The 26,052-nt window shown below is 39.1% G+C and overlaps 1 long non-coding RNA gene across 1 annotated transcript in view; it reads right to left on the reverse strand.

The window, feature by feature from the left end:
• LOC134159704 (uncharacterized) overlaps positions 1–20,686 on the reverse strand; it is a 558,348-nt gene extending 537,662 nt beyond the window's left edge. The window contains exon 1 of the long non-coding RNA XR_009963265.1: positions 20,561–20,686. This is a non-coding gene — a long non-coding RNA (uncharacterized LOC134159704). The remainder of the gene's footprint in view (positions 1–20,560) is intronic.
• Positions 20,687–26,052: the final 5,366 nt, after the last annotated feature.

Raw genomic sequence — 26,052 nt, forward strand, 5'->3', positions numbered from 1 at the left:
CATCCAGGAATGGGACTCAGTCATCAAAATAAAAACCAAAAAACAACCTGAAAAAACCCTATCAGCATCAGAATTAGGAGTTCAGTGGCAGTATATCACTCCCCTTTTTCAAATTTTATTCAGGCTCCATAGGTAGTTTCTTTTGCAAAGAAAGCATTTGTACAGACCAGTTAGTGTTAAACCCTTCAAAATCATAAGGCCATTATCATATTATTACTGTTGAAATATAACTCATTTAAATTTAGAAAATCAGTTTACAGGAAAAAAACATAATCACAGAAAGCTTGCACAGTGTTGAAAGGAAGGATTTCATAATAACCCTACATCATTCCCAAGGCTGAACCAGACTTGATGCTGAGCAGGTAGATAATATATTCCAAGCTTCCATTCCATTTAAGATGTTTTCAGAGAGCAATGAGCTAGTGAATATTTTCCTAGAGAAAATAATCAAAAGGCTCAGAAGAGAGGTTTTACTTTCCTCTGTCCCTCACTGTCCCTCACCATTTTGCCCCCAGATCCATGTATTAATATGCATGTGTGAACACATACACACAAGAAAACACACTTAAAGGTATGTTCTACCACTATAAAATGTATTAGAGCTAATGATATATATTCAGGGAAAGCCCTCTTAAATCTCTACTTGAACCCGGAAATGATTAATATGATCCATTACTTTGCATATAAAAATTCTTAGCAAACCAGTTATCACTCTTCTACAGATGTAGCTAATCATTTACCACTCCCGTCTTCCCAGCTGCAATAGCATCTGTAAAATGCAATGCATCTTTGAGATCATGGGATATAAATCTTTTTGTGATAAGAAACTCTACAGCTTACAGGACACTGTGAGTGTAATACATCTTCAGTGTCTTAAAACAGCTTTTTTTCTTTTTAAAATAAATTGTAAGTTTTCATGCTTACAAAAGATCCAGAATGAGAATATCAGAAAATTGTTTATTACTAGAAATCTTTGTCTGCATCAGAGAGATGGTACAAGCAATGCAGTTTAAAATTCCTTAAACTGATCCAACAATGCTGCTTGGGGATCTTAGTGGATCAATGTAGAAAAGCTTACAGGACTCATCTTGTGAAATGAAGGGAAAATTCGGTTTGAGGCCTATTGTAGTAGTCAAGAGAAAAAACTGTTGTATGTTTTAGCTGGTTTTATTTTGTGTAAACAATAACCACTAGAAAAAAAACCAACAGAAACTTAGGTGAGGCTTTGTAGTATAGCATTTATGGTACTCAAATATTTTCTGTTCTGAACATGTAGGAATATTTTCCCTATTTCAAGTACAGAAATATTTTTTTTTTGTGGATGCCAATCTATTAAGACTTTCAGGAGAAAACTCTGAGATACCCTTTTCAGGATGTGTAAATGAAAAACTCATGGGCAGAGGGAAGTTTTTAAGCAGCATTCTACAACATTATAGACAAAGGAAAGGTGCTAGCTGGCAGTCTATGAGTAATTCAACAGGACCTGTTAAAGAAACTAGTCTGGTGCTGTTTGCCTAAAGCTTAGAGGCATGTCCACTGAACTTTGTTCTTCGTGTAATGAAAACAGTAAGTATTTCAGCAGGCCTCAATTCACAAAGAACTTACATGTCTTTCCCTTATAGGCAAAGTTTTGCTAATCAAGAAAATCTCTATCCTGTGATAGCCCTGAGAGCTATCTTTCAGTTTCTGTCTGCCTTGATGATAGCATTTGGCTGAGTTATAACCCACAGATACCTGGTCCTGTTACATTCATCATGTTGACTGTATTTGCTGACTATATTTAATTTTGTAGCATTACTGACTATGGAAAGTAAGAAGAGAGAAGTCAGACAAGACATTGTTAGGTTTCATAAGTGGTTGACTAGATAGGCCTTGATCTTAATAACAAAACAAAAAAGAGAATGCCAAAACATGACTCTTTTTGACAATTTAATGTACTGCAAATTCCTTGATAAAATATGAAAAAAATATCAATTTTAGAGATTTAAATACTAAATTGTTTTCTCTGTTAACCTTCCCCAAGTGTCTGCTGTTGTGATCTCTTGCCTCTCTTTTATTTTGAATGAAATACTCAAGGTATGAGATAAACTAATGGCAAAAAGGGGTGTATTTTTTTTGGGTGAAGACAAAAGCTGATTTAAGCGGAGTTCGTCCACACTTATTTGTTGTACGAGGATGCTGTGGAATCTCTTTTCATCCCTTCATCCCTGTTTAATTTTCTCAGGACACAACATTAGGAGGGATCACAATCTACGTCTGACACCAATGGGAAGCAAGAGAAATGGAAGCTAGAATTTGGCAGAGGGAATGGATGTAAGAATGGTTATTTCCTGTGTCACCCAAGCCAAGCAAAAACACTACACTAGAGTAGACTAAAATGAAAATGGAATGGATTATGCTGTGTGATGCCTACAAGTCTGCATGACAGGTGGTGCCCTAGGTCTAAGGAGTCCACCCAGGAAAGCAGCTCTCTGCAGAGCAGGTCCCAGACCCATCTAGGAGACTGGGACAGGCTCAGCTACAACATGGCTCAGGCAGGGACTGAAGGCCCAAGGCTGAGCTGAGACATGTCCCCTGTGCCCTTGGCAGGAGGCAGTGGGGTGGGAGTCCCAGCAGAGACGTAGCCTGGAAGAAGTAGACCTGCTCTGTTCATAGGCTCTCCTTTAGATATTGACGCTTGGCCTCTTCAGAGACCGTTTGGCAGATGGACCTTCTCTCTGATGCAATACTGTTCTTCCAAAACTCTTGTGTCTCAGTATGTTTTCTGAAGGGAAACAGCTCAGGCATTTCTAAAAATGAGGAAATAAAAACAAACCCACAGGGAACTGAACAATCATTGCTCACACAAAAAGATTTGCAACCATTTGGTTGAGGAGCATGTCCCGCTTTGTACCGAGGCTCCAGCCTCGCTAGTGTTAGAGATGTGGAAACCCAGCTCAACTGGATGAGCACAGAAGACTTCCATAATACCACACACTTCTTCTCTGGGGCCTCTGAGAAGATTTAGATTAGACATTAGGAAGAAATTCTTCCCTGTGAAGGTGGTGAGACACTGGCACATGTTGCCCAGAAATGCTGTAGCTGCCCCACCCTTGGCAGTGCTCAAGGCCAGGTTGAACGGGGCTTGGAGCAACCTGGTTTAATGGAAGGTGTCCCTGCCCATGGCAGGTATTTGGAACTGAATGATCATTGAGGTACTTTCCAGTCCAAACCATTCTATGATTAACAGTCTGTTTGTTTAGGAATAAATGCAAGCAGATATTTAAATTGTAGAGTCCTGTAAATAACATTGCAACTGCCAGTAACCAGGTTCCTATAGACATAATTTTTTCTGCTGGCCATTACCAATGGATTTGTGTCAACAACTTGCCACATTCAGCAGATAAGTTCGCTTTATCTTAGAATGAAGCTGTAGAGAAAAAAACACAGAGGTTCCAGAATTTTATCACTGTCAGAGCAACATACGGAGGCAGATTTTTCCAATCTCCTTGGCTCCCTTCCTGCATATCAGAGAGATGTACACTATTTTTTTTTTAAATACATTGTTTTGTCCTATAAGTATTTCGAAGAGACCTCTGACAGCACGTCATGCCCAGTATATAAACTGGGGGCAGTTACCCGGAAGGGCTAGATCGCTGCTTGGGGTAGGGCTGAGTATTGGTGGGAGGGTGGTGAGTGGTTGTATTCTCTCCCCTTGTTATTCCTCTTATAACTATTATTATTGGTGGCAGCAGTAGTGGTTTGTGTTAAACCTCAGTTACTGGACTGTTCTTATCTCAACCTGTGGAAGTTACATTCTTTCGATGCTCCTACCCATCCCTCCGGGAGCAGCAGGGGGAAGAAGAGCGGGAGAATGAGTGGGTGGCTGCATGGTTCTGAGTTACCTGCTGGGCTTAAACCACGACACTTACGTTCCTTTTGATTCAGCCCAGGATACAGTTGGCTTTCTGGGCTGTGAGAACACACTGCTGGCTTATATTCAGTTTTTCATCTACCAACAACCCCAAGTCCTTCTCTGCAGGGCTGCTCTGAATCTGTTCTCCTCACAGCCTGTAGCTGTGTCTGGGATTGCCTTGACCCAGGTGTAGGCGCATTCACTTCAGTTGGTTGAGCTTCATGAGGCTGGCAATGGCCCACCTCTCAAGTGTGTCAATGTCCCTTTGGATGGCATCTTGTCACTCCAGTGTGTTGACTGCACCACACACCTTGGTGTCATCAGCAGACTTGCTGAGGGCTCACTTATTCCCACTGTTCATGTCACCAATAAAGATGTTGTACAGGTTCAGTCCCGATACCAGCTCCTGAGGGACAGTTCTAGACTTTATCAGATTTGCAATGCACAAATGTCTTATGTCGTTGATATATATTTTGATTATCTTTACACTTTCATGCAAGTATTCAGCTCTTTCAAGTTTGCTTGAGTCAAGCTATGAGAATTACTAACATCTGAAGATGCATTCCCAGATGACTGTAGAGAACTAATTATTTGAAAGTTTAAAAATGTTTTATCCAGACATGAATGACAATGCAAAACACTGACTTATTTTTGCTACCTCAACATGACTTTTTTTTCTACTTCCACTAAGTCAAAGTGATTTTAGGAGGTTCAAGTACAAGTGAAAATATTAAAACCTAACAGGTTTTCCAGAGTCAATTTATAGATGCATTATGGATAGAAAAATAGGATCCAAATCCTTTTATCAAATTGTGAACATTTTAAAAATACATGTGTCTTTCAGGTGAGCATTTATATAAAAATATATAGGAGTTGTAACTTTGCTATATATTATGAGACATTTTAAATGTTTTCTCACCTAGAAATCACACTTTCTCTTCTGAGCTATGGCTGCACTTATTTTAGATGAGTACTATATAAGTTTATTTCCTCTCTTTCTAAAAGCTTTTTCCTTACAGCTGTTATTTTTCTCTGACACACTGTAGATTGTCTCTTTTTCCTCATTCTATGTGTAAACCTTCCTTCCTGATAGTCAATAAAGTTCAGCAAGAATAACTGATATTTTTGTCCATTTTTCACTATTATAGTTTCTTGGAGTATTCCCTGCTGTCAGCAGTTCATTTTCAGTCATCTCAGTCCAATCCTGGGACTCCTGTCGGCATTTATATAGTATTAATCATCCACTGATTTTTTTTCACTAACATCAGCGTCACATGTTTAATTGTGTAACTACTGGGTGAGCATACTCAGTTATATCAGGCTGCTGAATCATAATTGGTGATGCTGTAATATTCCACAGAATTTTTTACATTTGGGAATTGAATAATATAATAATCCTGAAACTACTCATTGAGGAACAGAAAATGAACATTCTGTTTACCCCTGAATAAGGCTGTTTACCTTGAATTGCCATTTTCAAATTCTTCAGGCAGGATTATGTTGTATAATAAAAAAACAATATTGAATTGTATCGACTCTGAAAATAGGCAAGATGATACTCTTAATTTAAAAAAATACAGCACCACATCTGTATTGTTCATGATAATGATTGGTACTGAAAGACTCATTTTTCCATAGACAACATATTCTGAAGTATACTTTAAAAAGAGATATAAAACATATTTACTTTTGTTGGAATATTTATTGACCACACTCCACGTGGCGCAGTTTAAATCAGCAATTAATACTTTCTTAGAACTAGTGTTTCCTAATGGCCTATGTGTATTATAAAAGCACTTTCACCATCAGGAAAACTGAAGTATTCTTAAAATTCTAATGTTGCAAACTCTAACTTCAGCATAGATTGCTGCTTATTTTGCTGTGGGATGTTAAATATTTATAAGAATATCCTTTATTAAATTAAAAGTTTAGTGCATGAAATGCAGGTGTCTATTTTGAAAATATGAGTTTTTCTATACTGAAGTATTATTGTCAGCAAGGGAATTTTCTTTTTCTTGAATCAAGTTCTCAGCATGAATTTGAGAATTTGACAGCTTACCTTATGTGTCCACACTGTTTACAAAGGCAGTCAGTTTGCTGTCAGGCTGCCTGCATATTCCAGTTGTCCAGGGCTGTCCACTGATTCCACAATGGAAGGTGATGGCATATGCAGATAATTAACACCAACTGTGCAGTGCCTAAGGGCAGTCCATACTGCATAATAATGTGCGTTTATGCTAAAAGTCAGAAAAAGCCTAAGTAGCTGGATAATCCATCCCATATACAGAAAGATAAGGACCATAATGTTGTGGGTACCAGAATAATATTCCATTCTTTGTGTTCCCTTGAGCCTTGGCATGTTTGTGCTACGGATGGTAACACTGGGGACTAGAGTGAAGAAAGGGTTAGTATTGGAGATGTTCCATTTGCAAAGGATGCAAAACTTTTTATGTGTTAGGACCTAGCTAGGGTTTGCTTCCCCCCCTCTATCATTTTCCGTTAGTAGGGATGAATGTTTTAGGTTAACTCAATGATGCCTTGCAGCTCTGATTTCTCTAACAGCAGTTGTAAAGGTTTCAAGATATAAAAGTGGTGCTCCAGCACGGTCCATTGGCCAAATTGAAGTACACCCACCCTGAAAAGATTTTATACAATGCTTTCTGTGATTGCTCATTTTTGAGCAAGAACACATTCAGTCACAGGCCAGGAAGAAGCCTTTCTGATTGAATGAGCTTGTGAATTTAAAAGTTAGAGGGTCTGAACAAAAAAGCCTTATAAGATTCTGCAGAATTACTCTTAGGATAAAAAATTTCTGCTACCTGTAGTGTGAACTGAGTGATTGAAAACTGAGTGCTATAAATAGACCTTTCTTATTCCTTGTTTTGTGTAGACAGAAGTCACCAGCTACACGTGTCTCAGACTGATTAAACGTATCTTGTGGGAAATGGTTTAGTTTCTTGTACTGTGAATAACAGACCAAACAAATACAGACTATTTTTTCTCCAAGACCAAGGGCTCAGGCCAAAAAATAATGTACATCATGATTGCTTGATTTACATGCCAATCCTCTCATTTATGACAAATGGGTCTGGTATCAAGTCCATTCCTCTCCCACTCCCTCTGTCTTGTTTTAAAGTACTACCATAATAAAAAAAAAAAATATGTCCATGGTATAAAAAAAAATTCAGAATTATTTTGGTTACAAAAGTGAGAAATGGTTTAAGATCAGTCATAAATCAGCCACACAGTCCTCGCTCACTCCCTCCTTTCCTACCCCGCTCCTGGAATGATGGGGAGGAGAAATGAAAGAATGTAACTCCCACAGGTTGAGATAAGAGCAGTCCGGCAACTAAGATATAACACAAACCGCTACTGCTACCACCAATAATAATAATAATAAAGGAAATAACAAGGGAAGATAATACAATACCACCCGCCGACCAATACCCAGCCCGACTGAGCAGTAATCTGGCCCTTCCAGGTAACTCCCAGTTTACGTCCTAGGCATGACATGCTGTGGGATGAAATATCTCTTTGGCTAGCTTGGGTCAGGTGTCCTGTCTCTGCTTCTTCCTTGCTTCCCCTCCTTCTTAGCAGAACATGAGACTCAGAAAGTGCTTGGTCAGAGTAAACATTACTGAGCAACAACTAAAAACATCGGTGTTATCAGTGTTGTTCCCAGGCCAAAAGTCAAAACCACAGCACTACACCAGCTACTAAGAAGGATTAAAAAATGACTGCTACTGCTGAACCCAGGACACTTTTGAATGCTAAAAGTTTCGCATGAGTTGTCTACCGTGAGGTTTTCTTCCTATATGATGTAGTAAGGGACATAAGAGTTTGAAAAGCAATTCTGTGTAATGTAGTATATGTGTTCATGTTATTTATGGTGCTGTGAAAGAAAAATTATAATGGAAGTGTTATTCAGGAGGTCTATTTTATACAAAAGTAGCTCTGGGTTACTGTTTCTGTCAATTTTTTTGGCTGTGTAAGATTAAATAAACAAAAAGTGCACAGTAGAATCACCAGAGAATTCATTAGTATTCTATTCTCTGTATTTTCTCTTAAAATAAATATTTAGAATTTAGCATTCTTACAATTTCTTATTGCTTCTTCCTCAAACAAGCAAGTTTGATGCACCAGAAAGTACTCTTATGAACTCAGTAGAGAATAATTAGGTAAAGATGACAGAATATTATTCAGAGGTTGTTTCTATTCCCCCCTCAATTTACTCTTTTCAGACTGCTTCACACAATTATTCAATCCCATTATCCACATTCAAAAAGTGGGCAAACCAGGACAAGAGAAGGCAAAAGAGTAATATTTTAAAAAATGGTTGCCTAAATTTATGATGGACAACTACATCCTTTTCTGTGCAAGAAGGAATGCAAGTGCCTGGTAGCTTATTTCTCTGTGATTCTACTGTATTTTTTTTTTTTTTTCTTTTGAGGTCCTCTCACTATTAGATGAATCATAGAATCACAGAACCAATTAGGTTGGAAAAGACCTTTCAGACCATCAAGTCGAACCATTACCCCAGGACTGCCAAGACCACCACTAAACCACGTTACTGAGGGCCTCATGTACATGATTCTTGAACGCTTCCAGGGACGGTGATTCCGAGACTTTCTTGGGCAGCCTCTTCCAATGCCTGATCATCTTCTCTGTGAAAAATTTTTTCCTAATATCCAATCTAAACCTCTGCTGGTGAAGCTTGAAGCCATTATCTCTTGTTTGTCACTTGTTACTTGAGAGAAGAGACTGACTCCCACCTCACTACAGCCTACTGAAATGTAGCTGGAGAAAGTGATGAGGTCCCTCCTAAGCCTTCTCTTCTCCAGACTAAACATTCACAGTTTCCTCAGCCATTCCTCATAAGGCTTGTTCTCCAGACCCTTTACCAGCTTTGTTGGCCTTTTCTGGACCTGCTCCAGAACCTCAATGTCTTTCGTGTAGTGAGGAGCCCAGAACTTAACACAGTACTTCAGGAGCAATTATATGAGATATAATGTATTTCCTCTGATGTTCTTACTATTTATTACAGTACACTAGCAGCCTGGAAAAAGAGAATTCAGACATCAATACACCTTAATCATCTGTTAGAACTACAGATCTCTGTCAGGGCATAAGCCATGGAAAACAGATGTACTGACATTCAGAGACACTTGGACAGGGCAGAAAAATGGGCAGAGAAACTCATAAAGTCCAATAAAAGGAAGGGTAAAGTCCTGCATCTGCAGAAGAGTAACCTCAGGCATCAATACATGCTGCAGGATTACACAGAACTGAAAAGTAAATACTTAGTTCCTTTATCTTCTATGGTGCAGAGTAATGTGCCCCAATGAGCTTCAATGGCTTGCAAATTTATAGCTCTGTAGTGAATTAAACAAACAAATAAACAAACCACCAAAACTTTTATTAATAATTTTTTTAAAGTCTTTGTTAAAAAGGGATAAACAACAACTTTGCCATTTCACCTTTATTGATAAATTATTTGCACAGCTTTCCTTTTTCTAATTACCCAAAGATGACCTTCCCACATGTGTGATGATTGAAGCAGTTTATTCTATAATGAGACTTTATTGATTTGGCAGAAGAAAAGCATGGATTGATTCCCTGCATGCTTATTTTTTTTTAAATAAAAGAAAAGCTTCACCTACATTTGTTGCTAATATCACCTACAAAATCCTTTGTGTCATTAGAGATTTCACTGAATGTCTTGTACTCCTAATGACCACAGGGTAGTTTTGTGGAGGAAATGGTCAATGCTCTCTGAGCATTGCTCTCTAGTCTGTGTTAAATACTGAAACAAATGCACATTAGTAATATTAATTATCTATTTATTTCACTTTGCCAAATGTCAGCTCTGGTCCTCAAAGTAAAGAATTTTAACTTGATGTTTCCAAAAAAAAAAAAAAAAAAATCTATTCTTTGTTCGGCCTCCACAAATAGAAGCATGGCATTTGTCTTTTCATTGGTAACATTAAGTCTGTCTGATCTGAGTGATAAAAAGCAGAGATTATCTATTCCTGTCTGTCATTTTTGGCAAACTTGTGAACTTTTCATAAAAACAGAAAGATAAATCACAGGAGCTATTATTGTCTTTGTCTTAATCTTTATAATGGATCAGTGTAATTTTTGGCATGCTCTAGTAGGTCAGGGAGGTCATCACTGTAGAACAGCCTTTCCTACTGACTGAATGCTAAATACTGGTCTCCCACAAAAATCCAGATAAAAACTTTGCACAGGGGATTAAACTACTGGTAAAGCAGTGGAGTCCTGTGGATCTACTCAGATATTGCTAACAGACTCCTCTGACATTTAACAGTCCCTTCAAGGTGGGAATTGAGGATATATAACTTACAGAAAGCACTCCTGATCCTAATTCTAAAAGTATTCAATGTGAATTTACAAATGCTTAATTATAAAAATGTCATGCAGACACAAACACCAAAATACCTCACCATCACACTGCCTGTAGTTTCTGATCAGTATAGACTGGAAAATGCAACAACAAAGTTAAAAATTGTATTTCAGACAACAGATGTTACAATATAGGAAATAAATAGCCATTATTTAAAGCTATGTAATCTATGTCAATGTTTTTTTCCTCCTTTCAAATAAGAAAAAAATAACCCCAAAAGATTTTTCTAACAAAAGTGAAGAATTAATTTGGTTATATAGCAATGAACCACTGCATAAATAACTGACAAATGTAGATAAAACAGTGGAAAAATACTGAAATTTGCAAAGAACAAAGGGGAGGAAGATGTCTTTCTTGTCCTTAACGGGAAAACTACTATCCTGAATGGGAAAACCGCTAGGGTAGTACTTTTTACTAAATCAAAATATGTTTCTGATATTAGTGATCAGAGAAAAGTCCAAAACAAAATTCCCAAGAACTTAAATTTCCAGAAGGTTTTTGTTTAGGCAGGATGAGTATGGTACCTTACTCAATTTTCTTTCCTTTCAAAATGATACAGATTTTGACATAAAGATATAAATAACACAGCTATAGAAGGAAGACAGAGAAAGAAATGCTGGAATATTTATGAAGACAGCTATAAACAATAACCAATCATTGTGGAGAAAAAGGAAAGGAACAAACCACAAAATTAAAATCCTAGCATGTTGCAACTAACTGGTCTGACCAGCTGTCTTTAATTCTGTCGTTTCTATCCTTTTTTCCTTTTCTTTCTTTCCCTCTGCATCCCCCCAATACCTCAGCTATTTTTAAAACCTTGCATTTGCTCTGCATATCTTGAAGATCATCATCATCATATTCCAAGCTCTTTTCTCGTTCTCACAAAACCTTTTCTTTGAATTTCCTCATAACAACAAATCTACTACCCTCTTTATTCCATATGCATGTCATTCTGTCTAAGCAAAATCTCTGTCAGATGGATTTAATGTAAGAGATTATAAACATCAGATGGAGAAATAGGAAGCTATTTTAGCCTGACCTTTCAGACCAAATCTGGCAACACTGCAGCCTGACTGAATAGGTTTTAGCCAGCTTTATCAGTGTTGAAGTTTAAGTTCTTGTGTAATTAAATACCATTTCAGCTGTTTTAAAACCAAAAAAGAATATTACTATGTAGACAATGACTTTTTTTTTTTTTTTTTTTAATTTGCTGCAAGTCCAAAGGAATTTTAAAGCATAAATCCAACATGGTCATCTTTTATGCTATTTAAAATGTATGGTGCTCATCTATTATAATAAATAGAGAAATCATTTAAGCAAGAAATATTAAAATAATTTTCTGCTTGCCTGCAAATATTTTTTAGAAACATACACACTATCAATTTAAGGAAAAGTAAACAGACAGATTACTTAGCGCTAAATTTTAAAACACACATCAGCACATTTTCACAATAGCCTAAAAGGTGCATGGTATTTGTAAGATTCATAAATCTATACAGAAGCAAAGTCTGTATAACTAGTGTTTGCATACTTATAGTTTGAGAATTATTTGATGGATAAGTCTGACAGATAAGCTACTAATTGAAATGGACACTAAGAAAATAAAAATAGTTCTTCAGTCATAACTGCACACAAACAAACAAAAAACTATCACTTATCTCAGGGGTCAAACACCATTAGGAAAAAATATTCCCATGGTGACTTCCAAGCTACATTTCCTTCACTGTGCACTGTAAACATACTGGAAGAGTTTAAGGCAATGACAACTTTCCTGAAGATTGTTATGCAGGTAGGATTTTTACACTAAGAACAGAAATGATGTCTTCTAGACCTGAAGCTATGGAAATTTTATTATTGAGAATATATTCAGGGACTAAAAGACATTTCCATTCACTGGGATAAGCTAATAATGAAAACCTGCCATATAATACGCACACACATACATCCTCCAGGTAAATCAAGTCTGATGGCTTATCTATTTTTCCATATTGTTGCATAAACATTGTATTTCAAGAAAACCCATATCAATCCATTCTCTTTACTTTGATTATAATGACATGTCCTGTTCCATCTCATAAGTGTATGGGATTTTTTCTTTTTTTTCTTTTTTAATCAATTAGCTGGAGGATTAGATCAGTTGAGCAATCTGGACATCCATAAATCCATGGGTCCAGATGGGATGCACCCGCGGGTGCTGAGGGAACTGGTGGAAGTCATTGCTGGACCACTCTCCATCATCTTTACCAAGTCTTGGGAAACGGGAGAGGTGCCTGAGGACTGGAGGAAAGCAAATGTCACTCCAGACTTCAAAAAGGGCAAGCAGGACCCGGGTAACTATAGACCGGTCAGCCTCACCTCCATCCCTGGGAAAGTGATGGAACACCTTATCCTTGGTGTCATCTTAAGGCATATCAAGGATAAGAGGGTTATGAGGGGCAGTCAACGTGGCTTCACCAGGGGGAAATCATGTTTGATCAATCTCTTAGCCTTTTATGAGGAAATAACACGGTGGATGGATGATGGCAGAGCGGTGGATGTGGTCTACCTTGACTTCAGCAAAGCATTTGACACAGTCTCCCACAGCATACTCACGGCTAAATCGAGGAAGTGTGGACTGGATGATCAGGTAGTGAGGTGGACTGTGAACTGGCTGAAGCAGAGAAGCCAGAGAGTTGTAGTCTATGGGGCGGAGTCTAGTTGGAGGCCTGTAACTAATGGAGTGCCTCAAGGGTCAGTGCTGGGACCAGTATTATTTAATATATTCATCAACGATTTAGATGAGGGAATTGAGTGTACTATCAGCAAGTTTGCTGATGACGCTAAGCTGGGAGGAGTGGCTGACACGCCAGAAGGCTGTGCTGCCATCCAGCGAGACCTGGACAGGCTGGAGAGTTGGGCAGGGAATAACTTGATGAAATATAACAAGGGAAAGTGTAGAGTCCTGCATCTGGGCAGGAACAACCCCAGGTTCCAGTATAGGTTGGGAAATGACCTGTTAGAGAGCAGCGTAGGGGAGAGGGACCTGGGGGTCCTAGTGGACGACAGGATGACCATGAGCCAACACTGTGCCCTTGAGGCCAAGAAGGCCATTGGCATCCTGGGGTGTATTAGAAGGGGGGTGGTTAGTAGGTCGAGAGAGGTCCTCCTTCCCCTCTACTCTGCCCTGGTGAGACCGCATCTGGAATATTGTGTCCAGTTCTGGGCCCCTCAGTTCAAGAAGGACAGGGAGCTGCTGGAGAGAGTCCAGCACAAGGCAACCAAGATGATTAAGGGAGTGGAGCATCTCCCTTATGAGGAAAGACTGAGGGAGTTTGGAGGAGACTGAGGGGTGACCTTATAAGTGTCTATAAATATATAAAGGGGGAGTGTCACGAGGATGGAGCCAGGCTCTACTCAGTGGCAAACAATGACAGGACAAGGGGTAATGGGTACAAACTGGAACACAAGAGGTTCCACTTAAACTTGAGAAGAAACTTCTTCTCAGTGAGGGTGATGGAACACTGGAACAGGCTGCCCAGGGAGGTTGTGGAGTCTCCTTCCCTGGAGACATTCAAAACCCGCCTGGACACATTCCTGTGTAACATTATCTAGGTGTTCCTGCTCCGGCAGGGGGATTGGACTAGATGATCTTTCGAGGTCCCTTCCAATCTCTAGCATACTGTGATACTGTGATACTGTGATATTATTGTGAAAAGTGCTAAATGAGACAATGCTTTTCTTGTATGCATATTTTTCCCATACTTTCCTATTCTGCAGCATATTTTTCAAGAAGGCTTCAGCTTTATTTTTAGACAATTATAAAATAAGAAAACAATGTCATTGTTTGGTTTAAAATTCTAGTCCATTTCCTCAATATTTTTTAGTCAAAAAACCCTGAAAATCAGAAAATTATTTTTCTTAAAAAACAGCTAGAAAAGAAAAATATTTCAACATTATTACTATATAGCTTGGGAGAAGGATGCAGAAATTATTTTTGCTCCAAGTAAAACAAGTTTGTTCAGGACATTTCTATTTCTCCTTATATTTATGAATTCCATGTAAAACTATCCATGTAATATTTTAAGTTGCCCTCTGAGACATAATTGTTAAGTCTTCTCCTACAGAATACTAAATTCAAAAGTAATGTTCTATGCAGCAGTATTTTTATTTTTTTTTATTTAGGGTGCAAAAAAAGTATTTGATGTCATTGACTGAAGTATACCAGGCAGAATAAAGAGCTGAGATAGGCATCCTAATTACTGAATCTCAATTCGTGCAATTGCAGGCTAACCTCTTAGACAAAATGATTCTTAGTCAGAAACTATGCTATGCTTTCAGCTATAAAGCTCCAGGAAATTCTATCTATGTCTTTCTGCTTGTAGGGCTTTGTCTATAACTAAGTTTTAAAAGACAGAAACAGTGTTCCTATCAAGTTTTGCAGCAATGAATCCTGTATATGTAAAAAAAAAAAAAAAATAAAAAAATTTCTTCTCCTTTTATACATTTTCCAGGGACAGGTTCCATCAGGAAAATCACATTCTGTACCCTCACTATGTGTTTGCTGCCTCTTGTGCAGCCAGTAGGTCAAAAAGCCTTCTGTAGCCTTTAGTGTTTCTTTGAGGATGAATCTTCTAATTAAGAAAATACAGTATCTACAAAAGGAAAGTCTGATGTTTGTGTTTTTCTTTTCTAAATTCTGCCTCCTAGAATAGAAATAGGCAGGAGGTAGGTATCATCTGTCAGTTTTCCCTTTTCCATCAGAAAAGGGGTGTGGGGCTGAGTAGGAGCAACAGGAAAAGGTTTTCTACCATGCTAGTAGAGCAGTCATACTGCAAGTGACTAAGGTTAATTTATAACTGACAAAGTTGATATCATAGAACCACAGAATAATTAGGGTTGGAAAGGACCTTAAGATCATCTAGTTCCAACCCCCCTCACATGGGCAGGGACACCTTACGCTAAATCATATCACCCAAGGCCTCGTCCAACCTGGTCTTGAACACTGCCTGGGGTGAAGCATTCACAATCTCCCTGGGCAATCAATTCCAGTGCCTCACCACCCTAACAGGAAAGAATTTCCTCCTTATATCCAATCTAAACTTCCCCTGCTTAAGTTTGAACCCATTACCCCTTGTCCTGTCACTACAGTCCCTAATGAAGAGTTTCCCCCCAGCATCCCTATACGCCCCCTTCAGATAGTGGAAGGCTGCTATGAGGTCTCCACGCAGCCTTCTCTTCTCCAGGCTGAACAGCCCAAACTTTCTCAGCCTATCTTCATATGGGAGGTGCTCCAGTCCCCTGAGCATCCTCATGGCCCTTCTCTGGACTTGTTCCAACAGTTCCATGTCCTTTTTATGTTGAGGACACCACAACTGCACACAATACTCCAAGTGAGGTCTTACAAGAGCAGAGTAGAGGGGCAGGATCACCTCCTTCAACCTGCTGGTCATGCTCCTTTTGATGCAGTCCAGGATACGGTTGGCTTTCTAGGCTGCGAGCGCACACTGGAGCCGGTCCATGTTCATTTTCTTATCAACCAGCACCCCCAAATCTTTCTTCGCAGAGCTCCTCTGAATCTCTTCTCTGCCCAATCTGTAGCTGTGCCTGGGATTGCTCTGACCCAGGTGTAGGACCTTGCACTTGCCATGGTTAAACTTCATGAGGTTGGCATCAGCCCACCTCACAAGCATGTCAAGGTCCCTCTAGATGGCATTCATTCCCTCCAGCATATCAACCGAACCACACAGCTTGGTGTCATCGGCAAACTTGCTGATGGTGCACTCAATCCCACTGTCCATGTCAGCAACAAAGATGTTAAACAAGACCGGTCCCAACACTGATCCCTGAAGGACACCACTCGTTACTGGTCTCCAGCCAGACATTGAGTTGAGCCAATGACCACAACTCTTTGTGTGTGGCCATCCAGCCAGTTCTTTATCCACCAAGTGGTCCATCCATCAAATTGGTGTCTCTCCAATTTAGAGACAAGGATGTCGTGTGGAACAGTGTCGAATGCTTTACGCAAGTCCAGGTAGATGACATCAACTGCTCTACCCCTGTCCTTCAGTTCCGTAGCCCCATCATAGAAGGCCACTAAACTGGTCAAGCAGGATTCCCCCTTAGTGAAGCCATGCTGGCTGTCACCAAGCACCTTGTTGATTTTCATGTGCCTTAGCATGCCATCCAGGAGAATCTGCTCCAAGATTTTGCCAGGCACAGAGGTGAGACTGACTGGTCTGTAATTCCGCGGGTCATCCATTTTCCCTTTCTTGAAAATGGGGGTTATATTTCCCTTTTTCCAGTCGTTGGGAACTTCACCTGACTGCCATGATTTTTCAAACATGATGGCCAGCGGCTTAGCAACTTCATTTGCCAGCTCCTTCAGGACCTGTGGATGGATTTCATCAGGACCCATGGACTTGTGCATGTTTGGATTTTTAAGGTAGTCTCGAACCAGATCCTCTCCTACAATGGGCCCAAGGTCTTCATTCTCACAGTCCCTGTGTCTACCTTCCAAGACTAGTCCTTCTACAGGTAAGCAGCTTCTGGCCTCTTAACTTCTTCAGTAGACTGAGAATATTTGTACTGACTAAGTTGAAGGAAGTCGGTGATACATGCTTAAATTCAAAGGAACTGTATTTTTCTTCTTCTTGCTCTCCCTGACTTGCTATCTGAACTGCTTGTCTTTGCAGTTTAACAGCAAATAACCAGAGGAAAACCCAAGGGTGATTTCAGTACCAATTTCATAATTCAACATTTGCATTAAAACTTTACTAATGCTCTTGTCACAAACTCAGAATTAAAATTAAAATTACAATGGATTCCGAAAATATATTGTTCTCAATTTAATTTATCAACTTTTTGTTTCCTCTTTGAAATTCTCTAAAGACCACTTCACTCTTCATCTTTGTCTCTGCTCCTAAAAGTAGCAGCTAATCTTTAAGTTGTAAAAACATTTTATGTAAGGTGTTTCTTCAAAACAGAAGATGACTTTGTACTGCAGATCAGATTTTAGTTCAGAATGCTATTGCTATTCAGAACCACTGCCAGATAGTTTTATCTCTCTGTACTTCACTCATCAAATATAAAATGCAGACAATAATACTTTTTCTCACTCAGACAACTGTCATGAGCTTCCATTTCAGATAATAATATAATAAAGTCTCCTTTCTTTCAAAACAGTTGTGGCTTCTTGGCCACATTATGCCATGTTTCCCTTAGGTAAATAAAATAAAGAAAAAATAAAGCCATTAAAAGGAAATAATCTTAATTCTGCCTAAATTGAAATTTGAAAGTCTTGTGTTTGCATAAGGGATACTACAATAATAATAATTGAAAAAATAATGGCACACCAAAATGGGCACTTATTGTGTGATTACCTATTAAATACCTACAAGTCTGTCCTTCTGTTTATGCACAGATGTAACTCATTTATTAGCGTTTTAATTTCCCACCTCCTCCACTGGATAGTAGGACTGCTGTCGATTTAGCAGTTTTTTCTTCAGCCCAAGCTGCAGTGACTCATGCTTTAGGCAAAATAAGCAGTCATTACACAAATCTGAATACCGAGATCAACTTCTGTTCTTGTCAGTCTTGCAGGTGCAAATTAGAAAGTTTAGAAAACGTAAATTTATATGTGAAGCTACAAAGCACTATAAACATCACAGCTTTCTTGTAGGTATCTTGGGATCTCCTGTTTCAGTGTTGGAAATTTTCAATGTTTGCCCCCAAGTTGCCCGAAATAGTGGTAAATGCTCAATTCCTGGCAGTGTTCAGTGGTCTAGTATGAAGCATCCCTGCCAAAGACAGGGAGGGTTGGAACTAGATGATCTTAAGGTCCTTTCCAACCTAAACTATTCCATGATTCTATGAATTAATTTCTGCATATTTTAACACCTGAAAACATTGCCTCTATTTTATTCCTTTACTTGAAAATGCCTCTTTTTTCAGTTATGTTTATACACACCTGATTTAGAGTCTGCTTAATGCAGAAATACCTCACTTGAGAGAACAAAAAATAAATATATTAGGAGGAACTGTATGGTTGTATGTACAATACATTAAAGTTTTTATGGACAATCGGTTTCTAAATACCCCATGTGGTTCATTAACATTAAAGTTGCAGTCTGTGCAATTCACATAGGTAGACAAAACATCAAAATATAATTTCAAGCTGGCTTTTGTCCTTAAATATGCAAATAGCTGGAACAAATGCATTTTTTTACCCGTAGACATATTTTTTTTGTTAACCACAGACTAAGATATCATGATTACTAAGTTACTAGGAAGATTCCTAGACATCTTAGCAAATGTTCGGTAAGTTATTAACAGTCAGACCTTGAAAATTAATATACCATCATTTTTATAATATAAAAGTGCAATTTCATTTTTCAATTTATTTTTGTTTAAAAAATAGTACAAAACTCAGTAATACATAACAAGCATAATTTACTCTCTTTTTCACTTCTACTACAGTTTCACAAGAGAAGAAAAAAGTGTGACATGCCTTGAAGATGCCTGCAGAGAGAATCGAGAACAGTAATGAAATGTGAAACCAGACACTCAGAATGATCAGTGGACAAACTTACGGACACCTTTTGTTAAGAGAATAATAGAGGAAACAAAATAACATAAAAGGAATTATTAAAAAAAAAGAAACAACACAAGAATATTAATACTTCATAGTGTGGAGCAGTGTGCAAGAGAATAAAATCTATTTTCTTCCAATACACCTATGGGTTTTCTTCCAGATTTTTTTTTTTCAATCTGTCATATTTGTATATTATCAAATCATAGTCAGTCAATTTGCAAACACTGCAAGTCTTACTCCAGGGTGGAAGAAATGCAGTTGCTTAGGTATCAGCCTTTTGGAATAGGTACCAATGAATTTAAAATATTCTCTTGCCCTTACTTTTATGAAGTACATAACTACAAAAATAGATCAGAGTACAGTAAGTTCTGCATGGATGCATGATTTAACATCAGACCAAATTCTTTAATGTCAATTTTGTAAAAGATACCAGAATACAACTTCTGTACATAAACAAGACCTTTTCACTTTATTTCTGAATGCTTTAGTGAATGTGTATTAGCAGTATTATTTGAAGAGAAAAAGTAACTCTTCACCCACTATGACTCCAATGCTATGTCCGAGTATCACTTAAAGACCATAGTCTCTATAATAAAGTAGATGGAAAACAAGGAGGTGATTGGTGACAGCTCACATGGCTTCACTAGGATTAGATATAAGGAAGAAGTTCTTTATTGTGAGGATGGTGAGGCACTGGAGCAGGTTGACTACAGTGATAAATGCTCCATCCCGAGCAGCGTTCAAGGCCAGGTTGGACAGAGCCTTGGACGAAATGGTCTAGCGTGTGGTGTCCCTGCCCATGACACAGGGGTTGGAACTAGATGATCTTAAGGTCCTTTCCAACCCTAACTATTCTATGATTCTACGATTAGTGTTTCTGACCACTGCTCTAATGAGCAATCCCTTAAGTTCATTTGCAATCCATATTTGGATATAGATATATCTATATACTTAGTCTGCAATAAAGGTTAGCTTTGTGTATACCCCTTCCAACCCAAACTATTCTATAATTCTATAACTTTGGTGTCTGTGCTTGTAAAGCCATGAAATCACCACCAGAAAGTTAAGAAGAATCTGTTATATTATTTATAGAGAACTCCTATTTGAACCTCAGAAAATAGCTTGCATTTTATATTCACTCTGCATACAGATAAGCACAGTTTAAAAAAATTAATGTGTTCTAAACATCTACAACCCTCTAAAATCACTTATATTGTGGTTTGAGCCCAGCCAGTAACTCAGAACCATGCAGCCGCTCTCTCACTTCCCTCTCTTCTTCCCCCTCTGTTCCTGGACTGATAGGTAGGAGAATCAAAAGAATGTAAATCCCACGAGCTGAGATAAGAACAGTCCTATAACTAAGGTGTAATACAAAAGTACTACTATTACCACTAATAATAATAATGATAAAGGAAATAACAAGGGGAGAGAATATAAAACCAAAAGAGTAAAAGGAATAAAAAACACAATAGACTCAAGTGATGCACAATGCAAATGCTCACTACTGGCCGATCGATACCCACCCCAACCCAACCAGTGATCTGGGCCTTCCAGGTACCTCCCCTAGTTTATATACTGGGCATGACGTGCTGTGGTATGGAATACCCCTTTGGCTAGTTTGGGTCATGTGTCCAGTCTCTGCTTCCTCGTGGCTTCCCATGCCCCTCCTCACTGGTAGACCATGAGACTGAAAAGTCCTTGGTTGGAGTAAGCATTACTTAGCAACAAATAAAAACATCTGTGTGTTATCAACATTTTTCTTAGACTAAAGCCAAAACACAGCGCTGCACCAGCTACTAATAAGGAGAAAAATAACTGTTACAGCAGAACCCAGGACAACTTATCTGCTCAGAAAGAAGATACTTAGCTACCTAACAGAAGTTTTCATGCTTAAATATAAACTGGATAAAACCTAATACTGAAACACATGGAGCAATATTTCTATTCATGAGACCAACCCAATTTTGACATGATCCAAGTGGCAGAAACTATCAGCTTCAATAACTCTGAACTGCTTTAACACCATTATTAATATAAATGAGAAGATTAATAAAAAGATAGAGGGAAAAATCAAGTGTGTTCTGTTTCAACAGTTGTAAACCCTCTGATTCAGCAGAGGTATGAATTATTATAGGATTGAGAAAATGGGCTCACAGAGAGATGGAGCGATATTAGCTATCCTTGGATCAACCTCTAGTATAAAATAGAGAACAAGGAGACTGTGGAGAAGCCAGCTACCCCAACATGTAAAATTCTGATGAGATACTAAGAAAAAGTTTTCATAAAGTGATTGTTCAAATACCTCATAAGGTTGACCAGATGTTTTGGAATCTCCATCATTGAAGACATTCAGAACTCAACTGAACATGGTCTTCAGAAAGTTGATCTAAACTGGCCACACTTGGTGCTGTAACGGACAACATAAATTGTTTCCTCCCACCTTAAACTACTCTACCACATCTTTGAACCACGTGAGACTTTAACTTTCTTTTTTTCCCCAATTTGTTTCAACAAACAGCTTATTTCAAGAAAAATCTTCTAACTGCAAGTAAGAATGGTCTGAGTTCCTGTATGTTGCCTTTTGAAAACAAATAAAATATACTCTAGGGAGTACAGAGAGCATGCTGTATGAGTATCTCAGCTGCTGGAGCATTTTTTTGTCGTTGTTGTTTTTCCTTGAATTTTCCACCTTCATTGACCGAAACAAATGACATAAAAACTGACCATTGGATTCAAGTAAGGAACTTCAAAAGACACTTTCACAGTTTTTACAACCAAATCGTACCTTTAGGATCATATAGTCAGCTTAATTGCCCATTACATGCTGCAGCAGCTTATCAAGCGGTTTCTATATGAAGCTTATAATTGTTTTAAGCTGTAGTTTGTGAAATAGTCTTTAAAAAAACATCTATAGTGTGTTCTAGGGCAATTGATCCAGTGGTTAATTGTCCTGTGTCCCAAATATCTCCACTTTATATCTATTTAAATGGTATTTTACTTCCATTTTTTCCAACCTGTTGATATCACTGAGCCTTTTCTCTAGATTAAAGAGTTGTCCACCATCAGAAACATTTTCTCAGTAATATCTCTGGGGACCATAATCAAAATAGATGTGATAGTGATATTACCGGGTGAAAAAAAAAAAAAAGCAGCTGGGCTCTTTTATTCTCTCATTTTTAAACAAGTTTCCCTGACTTTGCATTTTTACTGTAGTATTCAGCCTCTGGTCTGCAGAGTGGTTCTGGTAACAGTGTTGCAGCAACTGTCTGACTCATACTTATATATAGGTAGCACAATTCTACTGCTCTGACTTGATATTCCTCTTGATTCAACTCCTTTGTTTTTCATGACAACAAAGCTGGTAACTATTTATGCCTACAAGTCTGAAACTGTATTTAGGTCTTCCCAAGTGTTTAAACTCTTTTGATGTGAGCCTATCCAATTAAATATTTTGAGCTACCTTGGAAACTGATCTCTCAGTTATGGTTCCATCATGTTTAGAAGCCATAATCCCCTATTTTCTCCTAGATCACCAAGGAAGACATCAAGTACAAACAATGTATTTCCAAGTGAAATTCCACTGAAATAATAAATTAGATGTAATCTGTCAGTTAAAGTGCTTTGTAGTACTCCCTCCAATAGAGGCTGCACTGATAAGCCAAATAGTTAACAAAAGTATAAGAGTATTTCACCAATATGACTGTCTTCATTCAAACATTCCACTTCAATGAATAATATGAAATCTGTGTAATAAGACTTGTATTCCATTATGCCTGATTTTGGTTCTATTACCATCTTTCAATTCATTAGCAATCTCAAATCATCTTAGGGATTTCATGAGCAAGGATCTAAATTTAGGATCAAAATCTTGCATTACAGCTGGTTTGGATTCTTTTCATGCCCAAATGCTTGAGGGTCCTGAAGTTCACAGACGCCTCAGGGTTTTTATGCTAACTTTCTGAGACACTTACAATTCTCCTGCTGGGCATACTCACAAAAATACCAGGCTTGACAGTGATGAGCCACTCACTTGCTACCATATGTCTAAGCCTCAAGGATGTACACAAATTGTGCATTGTTTTTATACCACAGGGATTTGATGCCACCAGAATGTGCTAAGTAAGAATGGCTACCAGATTTGTCATTAGAAGTATTCAGTAGCAAATAATCTCTTGAAAGCAAAGAGAGGTGGTAAAAGAGACAGTCATATCATTTAAGCCTATTAAGTTTTAACAAGTACAACTTTAAAACTTCAAATAGAATATACGTATATATAGTGCTAAACAATTCCAGTGGGTGAATTCTAGGACTGAATTTTTGGTTGTCTACACAACATAGCTTTATCTAAGAGTTCTTCAACAGCTTTCTCCAAGACAAATCCTATGAATTATTTGAAGGGATTCTGCTCAAGAAACCATTCACCATAGATGGTGGTCGCTTTTTTTTTTCTTTTTGTGGCTGACTTGGCCTCTAGTACTACTATAGCACACTTTATAACTCTCCACCCCTCCTCCACCACATGCCATACCCTTGGCAAATGGAAGAGGGATTAGATATGTGTCATATCTTAGAAGCAGATCTACAATGTGCTGCTTACCCTGGAAAAAATGAATTGGTACTAGATGACCAGTCCTCTTTACAACCAAAAGCTTTACACTACGCCAAAGGAGCAACAAAGACAAATTACGCTTGAATAGTACCCTAGTAAATCATGTAACAAGTCACTAGTCCTTCAGAAAACACTGCAATGACAATCAACACAGCAGCTTTCAGAAACCTCCCTCCAGTCAGGAATATTCCTGCCATGCATGGCCCCAAAAGCATGTGTGATACGCTCTGGATCTGAGAGTGCATAAGCTGCTGCACAGAAGAGAAAAACCTTCTTCCATGCACTTTTGGAACAAACGATGTGTTCTTAGGAGTGAGTTTTTATTTTCTTACATGGCAAATGCCCATGACTTATCCTCCCCACAAATTCCCCAATGTCCCTGATGTCCCGAAACTTCAGCATCAAGTGCACTCACATGGCTACCTATGAAGAAATAGCTCCCCCTACACTTTGCACCTCTTAATTGCTTGGCTCCTCTTGAACAAATAGAGTTCACATCATGGACGGTCAGATTCAAGGTTTTTCTGCAGTTTTGAATCTCTGGTAAGACACTGGCTTTCGTGATCATCTAGTAAACACCCACTGGGCACCTCATGTGCAACACTTCAGATACATATGTTTCAGGAAGCAGCATTTAACTATATCTCAGTAATACTGGTAATGCACGCTATTACATCTCTGTATATCTGTGCAGCAGCACGGCACGGTACAACACTGTCTACTATGCAGGTGGATAGGACTCATGGTCCCTACACAGCAGGCTGCAGAAGACATGGCAAAGACATGTGATGACTACAGTGACTTTCTAACAGTATGCAGTGTCGACGCTGACATTCTTTCAGCCCCCAAAGTACAGTGCTGCCAAACTAAGCCTGTCTTTAGATTTGGACCTGCCCTCAGAGTACTTTAAGCACTTAAAATTTTGAAGACAGTCACCAAAATCTGCCCAGAGCATACGTCCAGGCAGTCTACCCAGGATATTTTAAGAGGGGTGTAAAGGAACCCGAGATATCTGCAGCCTTATCGGTAATCCTGCCTTTGGGATGTAGATGGTGATAGATCCATAATGCGTATGTCTTCAGATTATACCAAGGACTGTTATATCCCTGTAGCATTACTTTCCTTCATTGAAAATGCTACAGCCAATGTACACTGCTGCAGAAGCAGACCTAACAACCCAGGCTATGCTGAGCAGTGCAAGGCTAGATGCAGGAAACTCCTTTTTACAGTTATAAGGACATGAACATTTTCTGGCCCACAGCATTGCCTGCGTTTGTTGTTATTAGGACAAATGAAATAGGGTTTACTGAATGAACAGAAAAGGAGGAGACAAGAAAGTTCCCTTTTGCTCTTGGAATACCTCTGGTATCATAGTTCCTCTTTAAGTATTATTAACTCCTTTGTGACTCTATGGCTGGCTGTGCCTTGAGCACTGCCCTTGACGTGATAAGGAAGAGATAACTTGCATACCTACCATGTAACAGTTTGTTGTGGTTTAAGCTCAGGCCATAAATCAGAACCATGCTGTCTACACCCCCCCTCCCCCCCCTTTCTTTCCCCTGCTCCTGGAGGGATGGGAAGAAGAATTGAAAGAATGTAACTCCCATCCCACGGGTTGAGACAGGAGCAGTCCAGTAACTAAGGTATAACAAAAAACACTACTGCGACTACCAGTAATAATAATAATAATGATAAAGGAAATAACAAGTGAAGAGAATACAACACCTCACCACCCACTGACCGACAGTACCCAGCCCCCAGCAGTGCACTCGCCCTTCCAGGTAACTGCCCCCAGTTTTACATCCTGGGCATGACGTTCTGTGGTATGGAATACCCCTTTGGGTAGTTTGGGTGATGTGTCCTTGTCCTGGGTTCAGCAGTAGCAGTCATGTTTCTCCTTTGTGGTAGCTGGTGCAGTGCTGCGTTTTAACTTCCAGCCTGAGAACAGTGCTGGTGATACCGATGTTTTCGGTTGTTGCTAAGTGATCCTGACCAAGGACTTTGTGAGTCTCATGCTCTGCCAGGGAGGAGGGGAAGCTGTGAGGAAGCAGAGACGGGGCACCTGACCCAGGCTAGCCAATGAGGTATTCCATACCACAGCACGTCATGGCCGGGGTGGGGGGTAACTGGGAGTTACCCGGAAGGACACGGGCTTCCTGGTGGGACTCATTTCTTGGCCTTGGTATCATATTCTCTTCCCTTGTTATTTTCTCTTATCATTGTTGTAGTTGGTAGTAGCGGTGGTGATTTGTGTTGTACATTGTTGCTGGACTGTTCTTGTCTCAACCTGTAGGAGTTGCACCCTTTTGAGCCTCCTCCCCGTTCCTCTGGGAGCAGAGAAGGGGAGAGCCCCGGTGGGGAGGGGGGGGCCTCGATTGTTGTCAGCCCGGCACCACTCACTGGGAGTGAGTGAACAAGTTGCCTGACTGGGTTTAAACCACAACAGTCCTGTCTCTGTTTCCTCCCAGCTTCCCCCCCCCGCCTCTGGCAGAGCATGAGGCTCAGAAAGTCCTTGGTCAGACTAAACATTTGAGCACTAACTACAAACTTTAGTG

Source organism: Pezoporus occidentalis, unplaced genomic scaffold (genome assembly GCF_034315485.1).
Source record: "Pezoporus occidentalis ecotype Australia unplaced genomic scaffold, CSIRO_AGI_Poc_V1 ctg15, whole genome shotgun sequence".
Classification (NCBI taxonomy): Eukaryota; Metazoa; Chordata; class Aves; order Psittaciformes; family Psittacidae; genus Pezoporus; species Pezoporus occidentalis.